Source organism: Alligator sinensis, unplaced genomic scaffold, assembly GCF_000455745.1.
Source record: "Alligator sinensis unplaced genomic scaffold, ASM45574v1 scaffold319_1, whole genome shotgun sequence".
Taxonomy (NCBI): Eukaryota; Metazoa; Chordata; order Crocodylia; family Alligatoridae; genus Alligator; species Alligator sinensis.
In genome coordinates, this window is record NW_005842375.1 from 759,168 (window position 1) to 776,224 (window position 17,057).

Consider the following 17,057-nt stretch of genomic DNA (forward strand, 5'->3'; position numbering starts at 1 on the left):
GTTGTCAGTTGTCCCATCTGGTTTAGCAGGGGTCCAATGTTGCCCTTGCTTTTCCTCCGGCTCCCCACGTATCTAAAAAATGACTTTTTATTGTCCTTGATATTTGTAGCTAGCTGGAGTTCCATCGCAGCCTTGGCTTTCCTGGTTTGCTCTCTGCAGGTCTGGACCAGAGCAGAGTATTCCTCCTTGGTGGTGGTTCCAGTCCTCCATCCTTTGTAGGTCTTCCTTTTAAGACGCAGGAGGTCCGCCAGTTCCCTGGAGAGCCAAGGGGGCTGCTGTGCCCTTTTGCTGCCTTTCCTCCGAGACGGGATGGACTTTGCTTGTGCATCTAGGATTGCTCCCTTAGGATGAGCGGTTGCTCCTCAAACTCCCCTCCCCTTTGGGCTGTGGCCCTTTAGGGCCTCACTGACAAGCCTCCTTTGTTTGTCAAAGTCAGCTTTTCTGAAGTCAAGGACTTCTGGATTTCAGTCTGACTTGCCAGCTTTATGGCAGATGGTGAAGGTGATCAGCTCGTGGTCACTGTCACCCAGCTTCCCTTTGATCATTAGGTCACTGATTAGGTCATCCCCGGTTGCCAGTATGAGGTCAAGCAGTGCTTTCTCTCTCGTCGGCCCGTAGACTTCCTGCATCAGATAGAGGTCATCCACATACAAGAGAAACCACTCGGATTTGGCTGAGTGCTCCTCCCATGAGATGTCTGGGTAGTTTAAATCTCCCATGACAGCCATGCACTGGGAGCGTGTGGCCTCAGCCAATTCCCTGGCAAACTCCTGGTCAAGGTCTTGACCCTAGGTAGGGGGTCTGTAGTAGACTCCCATCATAGTATCCCCTGTGCTGTGTTCCCCATAGATTTTAACCCAGAGGGTCTCAAGTCGTCCACCGTGGATGCCAATGTCGGCAAAGCTACCTCAGTGTAGCCTTGCCAACTGGCTGAAAATCTAGCTGTTCTGCTACCTGCTGCTTTGTTGTATCTAGGCTCTGGATGTCAAGGGTCCTTCTTCAGTCCTTCCCCAAAGGGAGCCACACTATAATACAGGTGCTTTTCACACAGCATTTTGCATACAGTAAACTGGAACCTGAGAACATCAGGGCAGATGCTGAGTGAGAGATATTTTAATCTGTTAGTCAATGTTGACATGAGAATCCAAACTTAACTTTTGCTTGTTGAGTCCGCTGATGGCAACTAATTCATAGTTTTACTTTATATTCAGTACTGGACAGTTTACTGACACTAGTGGTTTGAATCATTTATTTCCTGGATAAATACGACACTGAGCACCTGTGGATAAAAATTACATAATTCCTATTGTTTTGTCACACTGTCATCTTAGCTCCTAACTTCATTTCACCTTTTTTCTCACCCATATCTTGTGGGACAAGATTTGTCATGTTTTGTACACTTGTGCAGCATCAGAAACATGGTGGTTCAGCTTGATTAGCTTTTAGATGCCAATATGGTAGAAACCTTTAAATAATAAAACTGCATTTGTCTTCACCTGGTACAGCAAAGCATTCTCTTTGTGGTGTTAAACAATTGCTGCATTCCACACTAGAGCTATCTGCATTTGGGTGCCGAGTAAAGAGACTTACTACATATCTCTTACCTACATCACAGGGATATTGAGAAATTTATAGATTGATTTGAAATCACTGCACTGGATGAAAAGTTCTGTAGAGTTGCAAAGAACTATTATTTATTAATGTCTTCCATTGCTGTAAATATCATGATTTTAATCTAAGCAATTTCCTGGGTTTTTTTATTGCCTTGGTAAATAATTTCTTGGAGCAGCCACTGTACAAAAAGGATGTAGGGCTTGTGTTCAAAAATCTGGAGTGCTGAGGATAGATGAAAATGCTACACCACACTTCTGCTTTTAACTTTGGCTTGGGTGCTCTAATCCCTCATTGTGGATTCTTCTCTACATCATAACTTGCTTCTTAAAATCACCTTTAAAGAAATCTCTTTCTCTGCTTTAAAATTTCACCTGCAGTTTATGGGAAGAAATTTTTAATGCTCAGGGTATAATAAATAGTAGTTATGTTGGCATCACTCTCTTCCATTGCAAAAGACTCCAAAACTACTTTATAAGCTATATGTGCAGAAATATTTTAACCCTTTAAAAAAACTGCAGCCATTACTGTGGTATAACAGACTCCTTTTTGAACCCTCATGGGGAGGAAAGGAATAATGGTCTCAGCCAGTTGAAGCAGCAGGTCATTCACATCGACTGGCCCTAGTTTTCCTATTAGGAATTGATGAGGATGCCATCAATAACTCCATCATGGGAAAAGTGGTTTGGGATTGTTACTGGTCACCAGGGAGCAGCAGTACTATTGCAGCTGAAAGTTTGTCCTCTGATAGCACAGTCTCCAGTCTGGTGCACTCACTCAGAGAGGAGAACTTCTCACTGAATCACCAGTACTACATCCTTGTTGTCCTAGGGGTTTTCTTTGAAGGGTTCTTATCCAAGTACTGACTAGGCCTGAAATGCAAGCTTATGAGATCGTAGCAGGTCACAGAATCTAAAGCAGGGATGGTTATGTACCGATTCTCTTCATATACCCATCTCAGCGACTGCAATTTGGAAAAAGTTATGGGCATGACTGCTACCATCTTGGCCAACACACTGGGGCCTGAACTGGGGAAAAAGGTTTGAGCCAAGGCTGCCAAACTCTTACAATAACAGCCCCACTTACTCTGTGGACCAAGCACATAGGGAGTATGGAACATTTTGACTAGTGAGCCGCATGGGTTCATAACTTGGTTCTTTGCATGGCAGTTTCACATCCCTAGGAAGCACTTCTTTTTCTGTTTTTGTAATTGCCACAGAAATATTGCAATGCTCAGACTTCCTGTTTCCCCAACCAAATGGACAGTCAGTTGCTTGCTCATGCATTTCTAAGCTCTGGGATAGGCTGTTCCAGTGTATTCTTCATTGGCCTCTGAGATCACTCCCTTTCATACAAAATTCAGCTGTAGCAGCAACAAGGATTTTTAGTCCTTCCAAACTCTGGCAGATCAATGGCAGCTTTAAAATATTTGTATTAGCTGTCAGTGAAATGTACCACTGATCTGAAGATTTTTCCTTCATTTGAGGCACAGTATGGAGCAGCCTTGTACTGCTCTCCATCAGAAACACCTATTGTACTGCCCTCTATCTGAAACACCTATACTTGCTGTTGCTCCCAGTTACTCCCAAGGGGCAACCACGCACCCAGCTCATAGAATACTGAAGGTATTTAGCTGTGCCTGTTTCATAGGGATAGAAACAGGCATAGAAGTTTCATAGGCATAGAAGTGGGGGAGAGGTCAGCTTAGCTGAACTAACCCAGTTGACAACACACCTCTTCCACCTGTGTAGTCAAGGTCTGAGGAACTATTCCTCAGCATACAGAGTAGGAGAGGACTTTGTGGCCATCTCAGCAATGCCCAGCTCCACATAGGAGAAGAGAGAGCCTGACACTTCCATGAACATCACATGTGATACACTTGTGGCTCTCATAGAAGGGCCCTTCTCTCTAGGAAATCAGATCTGGTTTCTGCACAAAGAGTACTTGGGTCAATATCAGAATCTAAAGCCGTATCTTGTGCTTCTTCCACTTCTACTCTATAGCTTTACACTGGGGGCTTCCCTATGGCACATGAAATAGGGGGGGCGCAGAACAAGCAGTGAGTTTCAGTTCCAAAATCCAGCTCAGTAACTGGGCCTTCCTCTTGCCTAAGAAGCCATTTCCAAAAGGCAGGAGAGCACTAAGAAGATGGAAAATCCTTTTTCTCCACTGATGCTAAGCATGTTGTAACAGTCCTGAGATCTCACTGTGTGAATGAGAATGGAGTTTCAAATATGGGAGACATTTAAAACCTAGACCAGGATTTTGCAACTTGAGAAGATCTCTAGCTACGACTCCATGGGTGGCTCCAAGATTTAAAAAAAAAAAAAAAAAAAAAAAATCAAATGGGTGGCAGATGCAACTAGTCTAGCACCTAATGTGGCAGATGCAACTAGTGCCACAGCTCAACCCTGTGGGCTATGGGGTGAGGTGCAGCTGGAGCCCCCAGACTTTCAGGATACACCTGATATGGGAGGCAAAAAGGAGCAGGTGCAGGAAGTGGGGTTTCACCTACATCTGGGGGGGGGCACTCCCTCTCTGCTATTCATGGCCAAGCCTGGCACCTATGCAGCTGCTCTCCACAGCTGAAGATCCTGGTTAGAATGGGGCACAGATGGCTCTAATGCTCCCCCATGCTTGGTTCAGCCAGGAGCTGTGGCAGTGGGCAAGAGCCCCCTTCCTGAGCCTGCTCCTGGAGTTTCCAGCTGTGAGAGTGATTGACCAGGTTGCCAAGCTCATCTGGGAAGTGGTAGGCAGATCCCTACTCCCTGCCTGGCTTCCCCTAGGTTTCCTCCCCATTCTGGGGGGTCCAGCTGTGGGAAGCAGCTACATGGGAAGCTAGGTTTAGTTGGGGTTGGTGGCAGCAAGCAGGTCCCCCTTTCCTGTGCCTACTTCCTGCTCAGCACCACCCCAGGTATCCTCTACTTGTCTGGGAGGTGGACTGCACCACTGTACCCCCATGGATCCCATCTTATATAACACTGTCATGGCGTGGAGTCCTGCAGGAGGGCTGTGATCTCCTCAAGGCCCCCTTCCCATGCCAAGTTGGCCCAAGGGCACCCTCAAAATTCTCGCCCACCATGTCTTTGGTGTTCAAATATATTAGGAAGGCTACCTTCATGTCTTCTTAGACACTGTGTAGATGTGCTCTGAGCCCTGTGGCCTCCTGGACCCCTTTGTGGGCCCTGTTCTATAGTGGATGTTACGCCGGCTGGGAACGATCCGAGGCCCTTTTGTGCACCACAGGCTGTGGCCAGCAGCCCGGACACACTGGGTCGGGGAAGGCAGACGGCACGCTAGAATTAGGCATGGACGCTTAATGGTTGTTTAAGATTATTTACTTACACCGAAGATGGTCGCGGTGTAGGCTGGAACGTTTCCAGGAATACTTCGCATAAATCCTAGTTTAAGGACTCTGAAAGAACTCCGATTCACTCACACGAAGTTTGAGTTTCTGTGGAACTTTTGCGTGCAGGGAAGGGTACGTTGAGGGACCGTTCGGCGACGGGGAGAAGAATCAATAGGTGATCAGTCTATCAATCAGCTAGCCGCAAGTCAAATCTCCTTAGAGGCACTTTGCAGCGTGCTCAAAATTCTCCGACTTGAGCAGAAATCACTCAAGCCTCTTATACGGCTAGCAAGCCAATCGCTAGGCGCCACGTAGGAATAATTTAGAACTGACCAATAGTGGGGCACGAATTTAAATACAAATGGCGGGAACTCCTTGCAACGTGCATTTCTGTGCTGCAACGAAGAAATGCACCCTGCAAAGAAAGCTACACATGGCGGGAAAATAATTTAGCAGTGCCGAAGCGCACACAAACAAAAAAACAAAAACAAAAACAAAACAAAAAAAATCACACCCTTGGGTTGTGACAGATGTTTTGGGGCACCCTAGCCTTATGGGCTATGCATGACTCCAACCATCCTTTTACTATGCCCCAAGCCTCACAGCTATAACGGACGTTGTTCGGTCACAGCCCTGTTATAGTGTGGCCCTCTTGTCCTCTCCTGGGGGTTCTCCACAGTGCCACCCCCTCTCCTGGGGCTTCTCATCAACATCCCCTCTGGGGAGGAGGTCAGTGCACCCCAAATGCTGCATCCTTGCCGGCGCTGGGGTCCCCATGCTGCTGTGGGCCCCCTATGAGGCCTCCTCCAACCCCTAACAGCCTCACCCAAACCACTGTTATTAAACAGTAACCAAAACGCAAGCCCCTTAGCTATAATATAAACTGAAGCCTCCCAGCTTTAACCACATTACTCCAAACACCCCAGGGATACTCCATCCTTTACCCAGCTCAGGCTGTACCTAGTCAGGCCTCTCCTCTCAGCTTTGCTCAGGGAAAGCTCCTTCTTCCCTGGTTGCTGATAGGGAGCTACCAGCCTGGCCTCAGCCCCTAGGGTTTATAAGGGAGCCAGGCCCTGCCCCTTTCAGTCAGCTGACCACTGGCGGGGGGGGGGGGGGTGTTTGCGCCCCGTTCCGCTGGACCCACAGCTGGGCTCCTTATTCCCTGCTAGGGCGCTTTCCCTGGCAGTTTCCCCTCTTTAGGAGCAGGGCACCTCAGTGCTCTGCAACAAACACCTTTGCCTATTGCACCTGAGGCTAAAGTGGGGTGTGTGCTTTTCCTAATCCTTTTAGATCCGCTGATGGCCTACAGTACCAAAGGCTCATTCATCCCCACTTTGGCTTTAATAACAAGTTGACATTAAAGTACTGAGATTTCAAGTGAAACTACACTTGTGTTGATGTTAATGGAAGGGGGGCATGTGTCAAGAGGAACATTATATAAGTGAAATTACACATAAGTGTAAAAGAAAGACAATAGTAAATGTCTTCTGAGTATGAAAGCTTGCGATTTGTTTTCAAGCCTGTTGCAATTCTTTTAACAAGGGATAATATTCCTAACTCATGGGGCAGGCCAGGATATTGCCATGGTCCCATAGTGCTTTTCAGAGGGCAGCAATTCTTCATGCTGCCTTAGAGTATTTAGGAAATATTTAATGCTGGTTAAAGATACTTGACTGAGAGCACTGGAGATTATAGCCCTCTGTCTGTGGAATAGGAACACTGACAGGAAGAGTATAAGGTTCCTCAGTGGCGTTCCAGCAATGTACCCTAGCCCTGTCTTGGTATGACCCACCAAGAATGAGAGAGGAGATGCATTCTCATGGCCCATATCAGGGGTGTCAAATATATGGCCTACAGGTTGGATCCAGCCTGTGGAGGTGAGTTGTCTGGCCTGTGGGGCTTCTCAAACACTGGATCGCCCACCTCTGTGGGCTGGATTTAGCCCATAGGGCTTGTTACTGTGGCTGTTAGATCCCCTGCAGTGGCCACATTAATTCCCATTGTTTTGGCACATCTCTGGAAGCCAAGGGGCTAATACTGTTCTCCCCACCACCAATCCATTGCAGAAACCAGGGTTTTAAATCACCCCTAGCAACTAAGACTGACTGTAAGGAGAAGTCATGGGTTCTGGAGTCACAGAGAAACAGTGGCTCCAACAGCTCCAAGATTTATTGTCAACATTCATGGGTCCTCTGGCCTATGGGATGTAAATGAGTTTGTCATTCTGGTCTAGATGCTTTAGATCAGGGGTTTTCAATCTTTTTTAGCCTAAGTACCCCTGTTGGCCGGATGCCAAGCCAGGGTACAGGTGGGGTAGCACACAGACGGATGCTGAGTGGGGAGGCAGGGATGGTGCACAGGTGGGCAGGGACAGAGCGCCACCACCTCCCAGGGACGGGGCTGGGGTGGTGCGGGGAAGCTCACCAGGCTGGGGTGAGGGCAGCGGCACCCCTCTGTGGGGCAGGGAAGCTCACCGGGCTGGTGTGTGGCGGCAGCGGTGCCCCTCTGTGGGGTGGAGAAGCTCGCATGTGGCAGCTGGCTTCCCCACCCCACAGAGGGGCACCACTGCCCTTGCCCCGCCCCAGCCCTGCTCCTGGAAGGCGGCAGTGCTCCGTGCCTGCCCACGTGTACCCCCTAGGACCAGTCCAAGTACCCCCAGGGGTATGCGTACCCCCAGTTGTCACACCTGCTCTAGATCTGGTGAGAGAATACTTATTAGTGCTGTGATAGTTTGTGGATATATTTACATCAAGATCTGAGTTTCTTTTTTTTGTTTTATGAATATCCTTTATGGGTCAAATAGTCCCTGTAGTACTTTTGGTAGCACAGACTGGAATGTAGTGAACTGGTATGTCTGGAAAGATGCTATGAAGTAATCAAGGAGTCACTGACATGGAATAGCTCTTCTCTTGGAGAACAGTGGGGTTGCTTCCAGGCAGAATCACTGACTCTGAATGACCCTTTGCTTAGCAGTCCCATTAGGGCATGGACAATATCCAGTAGAAAAAGAGACCCAGGAAGGGTGTCAAACTCTGCTTTCAGAAATGACAAGCTATTTGAGCAAGGGGGCCATTGAATAGGCAGAAATGAAAGACAGACCTGAATAAGAGGAGACATGAGAGGCTTTGACTTCTTCCCTAAGGTCACTGAACACCTCAAGGAGGGGATTGAATTCAGGCAGTTATTGTTTGGTGAAACTCTTTGACTCTTCTGTGCTAAGAGCAAAGTGTGCCTGTATGCATTTAAGCTATTCTTTTGCAAAGCCTATAGTCATTCCTGCCCATGGCAGGGGGTCTTCTTGCCCATGGCAGGGGGTCAGACTTGATGATCTGCTCAGGTCCCCTCCGACCCTACATCTATGAATCTATGAATCTATGAATTATTTTACCTTCCACATCTCCCCAAAGAATTGAACTATAAACCAGAGTGCTACTCTGGGGGGAGCATGCCTAAGTGGTGGGACTTAGGAGATTACATATTGACCCTGGATAATATTGGTGCAGCTTTGTGGTTGGACACTCCTGAATCAATTCAAAATTGTCTTCTACTAACTTAGAAACTTTGGGTTCTTCTACCATGTTAGAAACTTTGGGTTCTTTTGAACTGATAGACAGTAGGTACCTAGATTTCTATAACTGGTTTATAAATCTACTAAACTGCCCATTAGGATCATACCATACCAAGGGTGCCCTTCTAGTAACCCAGAGATTATCTTTAGTCAATTGATGATGATAATGATTTTTTACAGTAATTCTGAGAGGCTCCAGTTTCAATGTAGAGTCCCATTGTTCCATGCACATAGTAAGAGATAGGACTCACCTTCATGGTCTTACAAATAGAAACACACACACACCCACACACACTATTATTCTGTAGATGTCCTTAGAGTTGGGTGCCTGCATTTTTTTTAAAGTCTGTGAAGACATTTTAGAGAGTTGCCTGGGTCAGAGCTCTGCCCATGAGCTCTAAGTGACCAATTAGGATGAGCATATTTGTTGACTATGATGCCTCCTGACAGTAAATTCAACAAGTCTCCTCGTCCTCCATTACCTCTAATCCCTAAACTAATACATTGAAGGGACCCTTATTGACACTCTCAAATGCTATCTTAGCACAGGTTCCCTAGGCAAGGGAGCAATCAACATGCCAGGAAGCTGCCTGACGTGAGTGCGATGATTCTTTGAGTCACCTGTGACACCAAGGCTAAACATAATGGGGAGTGATCAGCTTTTCATCAGGAGTTACCTCCTCATTCTTCAGTTAATAGAGGGCATGGCAAAGGATTCTCTAGGCACGGACATGCCAATGTAGATTACACAGGGATAAAGGACAGACAGATGTGCACAGGAGGTCACTATCAAAGTGCTTCACTGCTAAGCAGTGGGAAGCAGTTAATAGCCTATGTGCTTTCAGCACATGGCTATCCCATGGTGGATGTAGACAAACAACACCCACACAGGTATAACTTACACTGGTAGAGTTTTCCTCCAGTTCTTTCAGGGGAAATTATCCACTGGACTGAGCAAAGTTACAGCAGGTTACACCCTGATTACACCAGTGTAAATGATGCATCTGTCCATACCCTCGGTTTAGGCCTCATTCTGGCAGCCTCCCATACCAAATGTACTTTGAACACCAGCATTAGCTTCAGCTTAATGCAGGCACAGGCCTCGGCAGGAATATATGGCATAGACATTATATCCATATCATAACTGAGATGCAGTATGTGAAATTTTTTCTGGTTCTGTATTTGGCAGTGATTTGAGTAGTGATTAGGCAGGACTGTGGTGCGTTCTTCCTGGAGACTGTTTGCATTGGCATTTTTCTTCATATCTCACACTGTTGTTGTAGTGGTGGAGGTAACAATTAGTGGAAGAGCTAGTGTAGACTGGTCATTAGTGTTGCCTAGACCTGCTCTGAGCAGGAATACCTAATGTAGTACTAAGAGTGCTGGCAGCTGGTCTGTGCTGCACTGGTGAACAGGGGTAAGGATGCTGGTCTACACTAGTACATCTACCATTGCTGCCACTATGGGAACTATATGAGTGGTGAAACAACAGTAGGAGACCCTAAGAAAATTATCATTGTAACTATAAACCTTATGTATAAGAACCTGGGCCTGGACAATTAGACGAACCCCAGCGCTATCAGAGCTGAGACATATTTTACCAAACCACCTGAGGTTCCACATATACAGAAGCAGACGTGACTGCAGGTCAGAATTCACATTTTGCACATGGAATGGCATTCTAGCTACAGAGAGCCAAGCATAGATTGGGTGCAGTCCTGCACACTGACCCCACTGCTTTGAAGAGCCTTATTCTGGTGCAGTGTTAATTCTGGTCTTTCAAGGGGTGTGGCTTGTGTTCTGGTGAAGTGCATATGGCAGGGGAAGGTATCACTGAAATACTTGAGATACAGTGGCAGAGAAGGGTTGAGGATGCAGGATGGGAGTAGCAGGGGTGTGGAAGACTGGGAGATAAACTGCAACAACAGAATAGTGTGAAGATCCAGGAGGAGACTTTAATCTTACAAATGCTCAAGGAACAGGAAAAAAAAAAATCAATGCTGGTACCTGATTCTATTGGGACTTATGAAGCACGTATCTAGCTTTTAAAATCCGATTTATGGACAGGGTGAGAGACCCAGGACAGTTCTTAGCTATTAGATCCATACCATTAATGTTTCTGCCATTTCACTGTATCAGTGGTATGGTGCTGAGAGAGCGACCTCCCTTATGCAGGATTGGCAGGAATTGATATAAATAAATGGATCTAATATTCTTAAACCTGTATCCCTTCCCAAGACTTGCAGTGACCCCAAAGGGAAGAAGAAATAATAAGTAAAGGCCTAATTCATTATTTATAACCAGGAAAATCTGTGGAAGTAACTCAGGGAGATTACCCAGATAATCTGGTATTAGCATCTTGTTTCAGAGATCTTTATTAGGATTTGGGAAAACAAAGACAATGCAATATATTCATAGGCTAGCTTTTGACCGTCTGTGGGGCCCTGGGCTTAATATGTCCTCTAGGATGCACATGAGTTTTTAATGAAAAGGCATTTGGTGTAGGTTAAAGAGAGAAAAAAAGACCAAGGGGTGGGGTGGGACAGAAGTGAGTAGCAGTGACAGAGAGGTTCAAATTGGGATAGATTTTATAATTGAACCCAGGTTCCCTGAAGCCCATTGCTCTTTGGTGGAGGTGTGGACACTAATGAATAACAGACCAGGACCACTTGAGCTAAAGTCCCATCTCCTCCACTGCTTTGCTTTGTTGCTTTGGAGATTAAAGAGCAATTAGTAAGTTTAGGTGCCTGAAGGGAGACACCTGAAAGGGATCTCAAAAGGCTGGGTGCCCAGCATTTTCTGAAAATAAGGTAGGACCCCTTTAAGATGACTTAAGGCAGCCCCCAAAATAGAGAAACCCAAATCATTGATTGTTGAAATTCTTAGCATAACTTCTCTGCACCTTGGCTTTCCTATTTGCAAAATAAGTAAACTACTGACCTAGCAGAGGGGTTATAAAGTTTAGTGGTTGTGGGTCTCTTTTGAAGATGTAAAGATCCTCTTCTCCTTGATTTGAGAAGAAAGGTCATGCAATGCAGACTGAAATTCTTCGGGATGTCAAGAATACATCATTTCACGGTTCTCCATCCTTCCTGGTTCTAGCTAGGAGTGGAAGTAGAAAAAGAGGAGAAAAATCTCTTCACACAGGAGATAAAAGAGATGTGCACAGGAAATCTGGGGAAGGCTTGTTCTTGTGAGACTTCCAGCTTGTCTGAGGAGATATGGGATGGTTGGTTACATTTTAGGAATATATTCAGACCTTCAAACACTTGGTGCTTTGCCCATCGTTCCTGTATCATTGTGCACTGCATAAAAAGGTTCAGTTTTGTGCAATCCAGAACATACACACACATGGAAAGGAGACAGGAAATGTCATTCCACAGAGGATTCTTGCCGACCCCCAAATGATAGACTTAATTGGGATTGTTTTTTTCCAGCCTCTTTGGGAAGATGAGGAATCACTGCCTTGTGGTATATGAACACGACCAGACAGATGACTGTGAAAGCAGGACAGACTCTCAATAGTTAACACTGTAACAATGCTGCTGCTTTGCATTTATATTGAATTTTTCCTCAGAGGATCTCAAAGTGCTTTACAAATATTAAATAATCCCCACAACACCCTTGCAAGGTAGGCACAGTCAATAATATCCCCATTTTAAGAAGGGGGAAACTGAGGTGGGGGAGTTTAAGAGGCATCAGAACAAATCAGCAACGGAACTGGGATTAGATCTTGGGAGCTTCAAACCCCAGTTCCTTGCTCTAAGCACACCTCTCCTCATACCTCAATTCACATGAATGAATTTAGCCATCCCCAACACGAAGCAGATCAGATCACCTAACATGTCTGCATCCACAAATTCTCTTTAAACACTAGCTGTCAGTGGGTCTTTTTGTGAAATTACGCACAGAGGGAAGAGAGAATATTACCATCTGGGATATCATATCAGTGCTTCTGGAGATATTTGGTACAGGATGTATCCAATTATAAATGAACTAGAAGCCTACAGTCTAACAAAAGCAGGTGGAATCTTATCAGCAGCAATGAACAGTTGCAGGAAAGGAGAGTTAGAAGGATTATTAACCCCTCAAAATAGACTCTGCTTTCCAAAAGGGAAAAATAATAATGTCCATAGCTAAAATAATTAACAGAAAAATAATTTGCAGCACTTAATTAAATGGAAAAGAGTATGCTAATGCAATGCTAAGACTGCACAAAGACATTTACTCCTGCGCATGCTAAGTGTGCTGTTTTCATACACTCATAACTATGTTAAATCAAAACCAATTTTCTTCCAATTTAGGAAAGCACAGGCTCCTCAATGAACACTCACCCTGTGCCAGGTTTCAGACTCTGGCCATTCTTTCTTTGTAGTCTGCTTTTCTCTTCCCCCAACCACTGTTCTCTAATTCACAAACAGCTGAAGGCATCTTGCTCAAACAATCCAAACAACCCTCAGCTTTGGGAAGAAACCATGCATGGGAATGTCATCCCTGCAGGGAATATGTCAGAAAACATGGTGAAAGGAGGTTAGAACAGAAAGGGTTTTGTAGTCTGAACTGTAACAGACGCTAGTAGCTCCCACTTTAATATGGAAATAAATTCTGGTTAGGTTTATTACTATTACTAATTGTATTATGGGAGTGTCCAACAGCCCCATCTGGGATCACATTGTGCTACGTGCTATATAAACTCACATTAGAAATCAATATGTAGACAGACAGTGGGCTACATGAATATTTGGCTTCTTGGTAGGAGATGCATGTTGGCTATATGTGTCAATGAGGCAGCCCTGAATGCGTGTGCCTAAGTTTAAAAGAGGCTTCTGGCGGATGCAGATGCAGAACCCCCCCAAATGCTTTATTTTCAGCTCAGTGTGCCCCCGCACCAAGCACAGCGCATGCCCAGAAGAGGAACTGCATGACCTGGCTTGCCCAGCATCTGTATAGATTGTGCACTTCAGCAAGAGTGGGTTTTTTGGCACTTTTATCTAACAGCTGACTGAATCAGCTATTAGATAAAAGTGCCAAAAAGGCCCACTGAAGCACACAGTCTATACAGACACTGGGGAGCTGGATCGAACTGACGTGGTTCCTCTTCCAGTAAAGTGCCTTTCTTTCCCTGCATGTGTCAGCAGTTAAATTGCTTGCCTCAATTTTCCCACCTCTAAAATGGGAATAAAATAGCTACCTTTTGTGGGTAGGGACAAGCAGTGTCTAAGGAACAGTCAAATCATGAAAAGTATATGCAGTAAATATTACATTCAATAAATATTACATTTAATATAGTTGTCTATTAGTTATCTAGTTCTCTATTAGAAGTTACTATGCACCATTATTGCTTTAATAAAAGAAAATTGCTAATATCATGGCCTGCTAGAAACCAGTTCTTTGGGGTTAGTCGATCCACAATACTCTTTTTCATATCCTGCTTTAGTTGCCTTCAGCTTGTTGATTGACACAGCCCTGGAGCATGGCACTTTTCCTGTCTAGGAGATGCTAGGGAAGATCATCAGCTGACTCCAATCAACTGTGAGTATTCAGAGCAGCTGAGATCTGCTCCTCTGTGACGTCTTACGAGACAACCAAGTCTTCATTGCCTTTCAGGGAAAATGGGTTCTTGGTAAGATCTTTTCTGTTTGTCAGAACAAGGACTGCAGGAGAAGGTTTGCTCTGGATATTGTTGGTCATCTAAGCCCCTGCTATTGATTGGAGTGGGAGCAGGATTGTTAGTTGAAGGATAAAATTCTCTTCAGGTGGCCAGTTTGCAATTTAGTCCCCACGGAGTAAAATGATTCCATCATTTCATCTAATGGAGAGGGGGAACAGAAAAAGAAAAACTTGGTTTTCTCTGTAAAAGGGTCATATGTGTGACTGGGCAGAGGATTAGGGCGAGGCCTAGATACACATGAAAAGCTCAGAAAAGGGGCTTAGGTGAAATGTAAGTGCTGTCTGTATTAGGCTGGGTTTCACCCAAAGGCTATAACCTTCAACCAGATGAATTCTGCTCTTTCCTCTTGGTGTGTGATGGTGTTTTTTGTACATTTAGTGTGGCTGACTCACTTTTTGTGCAGCCTGTATGAAGAGCCTGAGTCCCAAGATGAGCCTCAAAGCAAGGTCATGTCCCTTATTGCTTGAACCTATAAGGTGAGGCTGAGTTTAACGCAATGCCTTTGGTGAATTGTGATTTTTATGTGCTCAGTGTCTCATTGATTGAGCTCTTTGTGCTGTACAAGCAGCTCAAAAATGAATGTTTTAAAAGTATGTTTCCTCCCCTGCGTGTTTTTTACCTGCCCAATATGGTCTATTCCAACAGTATAGCTGGGTCATTGCTATTTGGAACAACTCGCAGCCCTGACTTGCAGTGCTGAACTCTAAATGTGACTTTGTGACATCTATGCTCCAATGCTTTCATACTGAAAATGGGCATCTTTTTTAAAAATCTGCTCATTGGAATGTGAGCTGTTAGGTGTTTAAGTTTGCAGGACAGTGGGTAAGCAGGATGTCCACCACAGATGTGTGCCTAAATTAATCAGCTACCTTGTGTGGAGAGGGGCTGTGGTCTGTGTTAATGATACTTTCAGCTGAATACATCACACTGCATTTGCAGGAACATGTACATCAATGAGTGGGATGTACCAGAGCTGACAGGCATGCATGACGGCAAAAGAACGGTCATGGAAAATGCTATAAAACAAAGCCCATAAAGGCATTTGTTGAATTCATCAGTATCTGACTCAGGGGACTGTATCTTTTCATATGTTTTTCACTGATCCTTGCTGTTGTAGACCTCTCAGCTGGGACTCTAGACTGTGTTCCTGTTATCTCTTTATGCCCATGCTGTTGGTATGCCTACTTCTGTTGATACTATCTGATGCTTCCTACTAGTTCCGTGGTTAGAAGACTAGGAAATTCTTGCACTGTATCTTATTGCTATGGTTACAGACTGTTTATAGGTCTATACATATCATAAATGCAGGTGCTTTGGCAAATATTGCTTCTTCTTTTATATTAATCAACACCAATGCTGATTGCGTTGTAAATATACGTGCTTTGATGGGAGAAGAGGGTGCACTTTGCTATTTTGCAGTAATTTTGGAATATTTTTTTTCTTTCTGATTTTCTTTGCTTTTGTGGGGCTGTGGCCTGTATTCAATAAGTAAATTGAAATGTTAAATCCTTAAATATAGTTGGACAAAATTTTCCTTGGAGAGACGAGAGTAGCTTCCATTGGCTTTGGGAGACCAGGGCACATCTGAGAGCAGGTTTAAACCCAGTGGTCCCATTAAGTCCCATGCCTACCACTATTAAAGTCAATGGAGGGATGAATTGGGCTTATTATAGTTGAAGTTATATACAAGGGTTATTCTATATTCCTTCATAGGATATGCTGGGCTAGAACCCAGCTGCGTAAGTGTCAGAAGGAAATTACTTTTTTTGTCTTTAATTCTCTACTCTTAGTTCTCTGTAATCAGAGTGCTGGGCTGGGGGAGTGAAAAGGGTGTTTGCTGGCCAGTTTTATAATGGGCAGGTAGAACTGGGGAGGATCCTAAATGGAAGATGTGAGCTTTCCCCATAAATGAAGCTGTGATATTTATCAAAGCTATTGAGGTATGGCCTAACACTGCTCCCACTTAACCTGGTGGGAGTTTCACTACTGGCTTCGCTCTTCTCCTGCTAAAGCTGATGGCAAGTGTCTTTTCATCTCTCAGTATTAAAGTAAGAGTTTCAAAGGCCTACTTCTAACCTATGTTATTCAAGATAAAGGAGTTGCAGCTGAGCTCATGTTAGCTGGGCTTGAATACCTTGCTATTTACCTCCAATGGCTAACTGGGTTAAAACTACAGCTATGGCATGTTAGAACCCTAGTGAAGACATATTTACATGAGTTAAGAACACATCTTGCTTCCCAGTGAAAAAATAGCCTATGGCTATACCCATGTTACAGAGAACCCAGCTGATTGCACCCAAATTAGTCTTGTCCCACTGTTAAGTCTTATTTGTGGTGTTATATTCTCACTGTTTCTGCACTTAGCAGTGTGTGTGAGCATCTGGGGACATAACCTATACATGTTGATATACTGCAACTATCTTGCATAGTCAAGAATTGTACTGATTATGGGAGAACTTGCCAGCCCTTTCAGGGGGACTGTGGGAAGGCACTTGGGCTTTTTGACTGTCTGCACCCAACCCGAGGAAGAATTGATTTGGTCTTTACAGGTTAATCTAAACTGCACGTATTAAACTGAAACGGAAGAGAACAGACATTTACCTTTGATGCAGGCATGTGGCTGATTTCCTGCAGTGGCTCGAGCCAGAAGCCTGGGGGTGCTAGAGTATGGCTCTCTAGCTGAATGTTCACTTCTTCCTTCTGTCCCCAATGTCTGTGGGATTTGTAGTCCAGAATTACATCAACAGGACCCTGCAGGGTTGCTCATTGCTTCCTGTTCTTGTTTCCAGGTACCTCTAGGATTTGTAGTCCACCATTGAAGCCAACAGTGAGTTTGAGCAGAGGAAGGGGTATTTAAC

General features: G+C 44.9%; 1 long non-coding RNA gene across 1 annotated transcript in view; it reads left to right on the plus strand.

Annotated features, from left to right (window-relative positions):
• Positions 1–14,158: 14,158 nt before the first annotated feature.
• LOC102386102 overlaps positions 14,159–17,057 on the plus strand; it is an 84,289-nt gene continuing 81,390 nt past the window's right edge. Inside the window, exon 1 of the long non-coding RNA XR_001358501.2 lies at positions 14,159–14,194. This is a non-coding gene — a long non-coding RNA (uncharacterized LOC102386102). The remainder of the gene's footprint in view (positions 14,195–17,057) is intronic.